The sequence below is a fragment of the Cornus florida genome, unplaced genomic scaffold (genome assembly GCF_030987335.1).
Source record: "Cornus florida cultivar Cherokee Brave unplaced genomic scaffold, ASM3098733v1 CherokeeBrave_3.0.0_Hap2_Chr02, whole genome shotgun sequence".
Lineage (NCBI taxonomy): Eukaryota > Viridiplantae > Streptophyta > Magnoliopsida > Cornales > Cornaceae > Cornus > Cornus florida.
In genome coordinates, this window is record NW_026775572.1 from 18,092,784 (window position 1) to 18,098,783 (window position 6,000).

A 6,000-nucleotide genomic window follows, 5' to 3' on the forward strand; every position below is an offset into this window, starting at 1 on the left:
TTACACATATAGAACAGCAACAAAAAAATAATTTTAGAGCTTTGAAAGTTTCTACATACTTTGTCCCCACTAAATTGGTTAATTAGACCTTGTTCTGTATCTGGAGGGAGGAAAGCAGAATCTGAAAGGAGTCTCAAGAAAAAGAAGATGAGTCTTAGATTTGCATCTTGGAGCATCTTCCTTCATATACTGCTTGTGATGGTAATCTCTAATATCTATGACCTCATTGAAATTCATGGTAATGATTTTTATTCATACGTAATAAATATATGTATATATATAGAGAGAGAGAATAATATCAATGAGAGAAAATGGAAAAACTTTAAGAGAGAGAGAGAGAGAATGAAAGAGTAATTGTTTTTTGTTTTTTTTTCCATTCAAGTGTGTTCACGAGTAGGACATAGGCATAGCCTTTTATAGGCTCAAATTTTAGCTTCCTCTGCACGCCACCAAGGATGTCTTCCCGAGTAAGCTTCAAAATGTGATCATATTTGAGGACCCCACACATTTATAAATATACATACATTATAACAGTAGTAGTTGTTATTCTTATTTGATCAAAATTGGATGGGAATGGGATGGTATTGAATTTTAATGAAAATTTGGAAATTCTTTAATCCTTGGTATATAATGGAACTGTCTTAAATTATTCAGCTTTTCGAGCAATATTTTGCAGATTTTTTTATTTTTTTATTTTTTTTATTATTTTTTTTTTTTCGGTTTGTCTTCAAACTTATAAAGAAAAATTAATTCTTTTCCACACTTCATTGGCTAATCACTAACTATTTTGGAGTGTGTTAATGGAAGTGGAGCAAGAGAGGCTTTGAAATATCCCATGGATGATTATGGCATCGCGGAAGGGACTAATTTCTTACAACTCCATAACTTGCTAAGTAGGAAAAATACCTAAGATTATTAAAATAACACTAGTTTAGTTAAACACCTTCAATGTTCCTGTGTTCTTAATATTTGTACTTTTTTATAGAATATTTCGCATTCTCAATTATGACCATACATTTGTCAAGAAATGAGTTCATCGTATTATTTGGATGACTATGATCATATCACACTTATTCTTGCCCTTAATTCTATTTGTGAGGTTTATGAATTATCCTCCTTTGCTAACGTCTAACAAGATGGTTACTGCAAAAAAATAAAAAAAATAATAATAATACAAGAAGGTTACTGCAAAATAATAATAATAATAATAATACAAGAAGGTTACTGCAAAAATAATAATAATAATAATAATAATAGTACAAGAAGGTTAGCTATTTTTTCATTTTTAGTTGACACTAGAGGATTTACCAGGCCTGTTTGATCCAGCATTTTAAGACCGTGATTGAATTTTTTTATTAAAAAAAGTACAAAAATCCATTTACTTAATATAGTGGTATTCTGTGTAAGAGCAGGGATTAGGGAGTAAAAATACTCGTTTTTAATCCTGCATCAATTACAGTAGTTAATAATATTTTTCTTTTTATATTTTAAGTAACTTGCTCTCTCTTTTTTTTTTTTTTTAAAAAAAATGTTAAAGGAAGTTAAACTAAATCAATTTAGATTCTTTAGAAAAAAAACCTCTTCGTTCTACCATACAAGTTAATTTAGAAATTTGCGAAGCATAAAAAATAAAAAATAAAAATAAAAAATAAAATAATAAAAAAAAGGTTCATTCTCATCCGTTCAACCATAGAAGGCTAATGAACAAAAATTCACAGAAAGTATATTTGGAAAATTTAAGCAACTGATATGAATAAAAGCAATTACATGGAGGGCCAAACAGCCCAGTGTACTGGGTCACAAAAGAAAGCCCAATGATCAAAGGCGTAACAAGGGACAAGCCCAGTAAAAATCAAAACAAATAATCGCAATTAACGATTTGATTAACCGATAATGGTAAGTATTAGTGCATCTTCCGATGATAAGCCCTAGCCAGTAAGAAGTACGTTAACTCATAAATGGTACAAACCTTACGAAGCAAGTTTTGAGCTGAATTTCTCTTCCATCATATGCTAATCCACTAGATTAAGGCCTCCCAATTGATAATTGAGGTTGGGTATCCAGTATCCTCTCCTATAATTAGGTCTATTTTGCATTTCATATTTAAATAAATAGAGCACAAGACATCTGTGGCCAAACTATTTATTTACTCACATACCTTTTAGGAGGAGTGTGTGACATATAATTATTATATATTCATTTTTCTGACACAGACATGAAGGATAAGAGTCTTGATGTTATAAATATATACTTGTAAAATATACACTCGATAATAGGAGTCTGAACATTTTATGCTATAAAACAGTTGGTGGTTAACATAGGATTTAAAAAATAAAAGTATAAATTAGAATCAACACTTAATTATTACTACGATTACATTCAAAAACAGATAAAGGTAAGCTATTATGAGGACGTTGTCACTTGAATTCATGTCCTTAGTCAATCGAGGTAGAGACAGAAGTTTTACGAGAATGTAATCAAACAAGTATGTATTCAATCAACATAACAGACTCCTTATTTACCAAAAATTGAAAAACAGCATAGATTCATTTTATTCAAGCCAAATAAACATTGTCACACACTTCACAACAACATATATTCGAAAACATGAGTAATGATAGGGAGTCAGATAGTCGAACAATTTCGATTAATTTTACATGAATAGAGACTGTCGTCAAAAATATTAATGACATCATAATAACATTAGCCCTCACTTGATCAAGTAAACCAACCAGAGTTGTCCGACTTCTGAACTCCAAATCATTATCCCACAAACATAAATCATCTACTTCTTACATGGCTTAAATGAAGTAGTAGGGAGCAATAAACACATTAGCCTTTGTCCCTCTCCCTACCTTACTCCTGATAAACAGAAACATTTGGCCGTGGTTCAAAATCTTTAACAAATGACTTCTCCTCCTCCAAACCAGCATCATCATGATAAACTTAGACATTAGGCCTTGGCTCGAAATCTTTAACAAATGACTTCTCCACTTTCAGACTAACATCATCCTGGTAAATTGAGACATTAGGCCTTGGCTCGAAGTTTTCACGAAAGATTTGTCTTCTGTGAGCTTAGTAGAATCATCGCGGTAGACTGTGGCACTTGGTTGTGGTTCAAAGTTCTTAACAAAAGCTGCAAGTTTAGTGTCATCATGGTAGACTGTGGCACTTGATTTTGGTTCGAAGTCTTTAACAAAAGCTGTAAGTTTAGTGTCGTCGCAGTAGACTGTGGCACTTGGTTGGGATTCAAAGTCCTTAACAAATGACTCTTCTTTTTCATGACAGTCAGTTCTGTGCTTATTGGAGCTAGAGAGGCAACGCTGAATCCTTAGAGATAGGCCTTGAATTGCTTCCGGCATTGCCTGGTCTTGCATAACGCTCTGCCAGTATTCACCAGGGTCTTTTCTTGCATCTATAGCTGCAGCAAACTGATCAAGGAGGGAAAAAAAAAAAAATGAATTAGACATTTATATATACATATATATAATTGATCAGGTTAAACCATATTCTAAAGTTGTTCAAGTTGTTCATGTTCATTAATGTGTGACCCAAGGCTCAAGTTGATTAGCCCGAATTCAAGTTGGCTTAGAGGATTTCTTTAAAAAAAAAAAAGAAAATGATTAATTTAGTGATAAACAAGAAAGAGATATAAACATATATATATTTCGTATGCATGTGTGTATATTAGTATATATATATATATGTATATATGAGCCATGCATGTTCTACTGCATAAGAGAAATGGTTATGCTTACCAGGACAAGTGAGAAGAGAATGAAGAAAGCAAAAGATGATTCCATGTGTTAACACTATAGAGAAACTCTCAACTTGTCAATGCATAGAAGCTCCATACTATTTATAGTAAATTACTAGTACATGTCAAATAAATTTTGTGGTATAATTGAAACCTTAAGATTCACGCTGGTTTTGGATTATGGTCACTAGGAGAAATTATTTGTACCTGACGATACAAATTATTGAGTATTATTGGGTACCCTTGGAATACTCAATAATGTTTTTTGATCAGTTAAGTGTAGGTGCTCTCCAATTTTCACAATTTGAAAGTTTTTTTTTGAAAAGAATACAGTTAAAGAGAGTTATTTCACGGAATTTTTCTTATTTAACTGTTGTGTTGAAATATTTATTAAATGAATTATAACAACACTTTTTGCAAATTTGAAATTTAGTTTACCCTTTATAAATAAGGTTTCACACAAGTAAAAAATGTATATGAGTGCGAAATTTACATTAAAATCAAACGATAAGCACATAAAATATATTGAGGTTGAAAATACACAAAGTATAAAATCAGTCTTGGTGCTTTATAAAGCGTACAAACCAATTTACATTAAAAAAATTTAAAATATTCAACACGACTTAGTCACAAAAATCAAAATTCAATTTCGTATAAAAGTAAATGTAACCATCTTACATTTCACGGTCATAATTTTGTTGTTTGAACTAAGTTGAGTTAAAAATTTAATTGTTACACGTGATCCCAAAACTAATGGTACCCTTAGAGTACCCAATAATTTTTTGATCAATTAAGTGTCATTGCAAAATGAGGACATTTATGTCCTTTCAAACAATGAGGGCACACTTTTAAAAATTAAAAAATTATTGTGAGACCAACGTGGGTCCCACAAAAATGCATCTGATTTATTATTATTATTATTATTTTCACACACATCATACTAGTACACCTGCTTTGCTCTTTTGGATATTTGAACTCTAACTATCCACTTTGAAAGATAAAAGAGATACCATTGAATCACAAGATCTTTGATCATCAATAAGTTATAAAAGCAGTAAATCTCTTGTTTTTAATGTGTTTGGTCTGAATAATCATTTTTCTATATTTTTATTTATTTTTAACAAAGACCAAATTATGATTAGAAACCTACAATAAAGTTCTATCTGATAATTTTAATTAAAAGTGGTTCTATATTGAAGTAGTTTTTGTATGTAGTGAGGAAACTTATCAGTACTTGACAGGCTTCCAATTGGAAAGCATGAGATGAACATAACAAATAAATACAAAATAAGAATTGTGAGGTAACATAATATGTACCCAATTATAAAAGAAAAAAGAAACCTTCTGGAAAAGTTAGGCTGGTCTACATAGAAATGTAGTATTTATTTTTGGCAAAATAGATTTATTTTATTTATTTATTTATTTTTATTCCTTGGAAGGCCTTTTGCTTTTGCTCAATGACCCTTTGAAAGTTTCTATATAGTTGTCAGTTGTCCCCATTAAATTGGTTAATTAGACCTTGTTCTATATCTAGAGGTTGGAAAACAGAACCTGTAATGTTTATATATATATTAAAGTTAAAAGTTTTTTTAAAAGTTGGTGGGCCCCACCAATAAATTAAAACACCACAAAAGGCCATAAGGCCATTTCGCAGATCATTAACTTCTCTCTCTCTGTTGCATCATTCTCACCTCAGCAGTTTTTTTTTTTTTTTTTTACAAGTTCAAGACTTGATCTAGCTTCACTCAATTGGAATTTGGTAGAACATTGTGAAGCAAAGTTGGAGAGCTCATCGAAGCCTTCAATTTGATAGGAGCCAATCATCATTTGGTGCACTCTAGGGAGTTCGAAATTCTAGAGTTCTTGGGCTTAAAATTGGGGGTTTTGCATCTAAGTGAGGTAGGGGTGTTCTAATCTACAATTTCTTGGCCTTTGGTGAATTTTTTTCGTTAAATTTGATCATAAGCATGCTAAATTTTAATTACTTAGCTTGTTGTTGTTGTAGTTATATGTAATTACAATGATAATTGTGTTCCATGTATTATTTGAGTTCATATGCATGTCTATTTTCATTATGGTAAATGAGCATGCTTAGTGTTCGATGTGTTGTATGTTCCATGATTATTTATTTATTATCTTGAAGAAGAAAAAAAATGGGTGCTATGGTTATAAATAAATAAATAAAGGAAATAAATGTTTAGAAATTTTCATTAAATTGTGATAATGATGTAAATGAAAATGTG

The 6,000-nt window shown here is 30.8% G+C and overlaps 1 pseudogene; it reads right to left on the reverse strand.

The window, feature by feature from the left end:
- Positions 1 to 2,853: 2,853 nt before the first annotated feature.
- Positions 2,854 to 3,803, reverse strand: LOC132295733 (organ-specific protein P4-like; annotated as a pseudogene).
- Between the last annotated feature and the right edge of the window lie 2,197 nt (positions 3,804 to 6,000).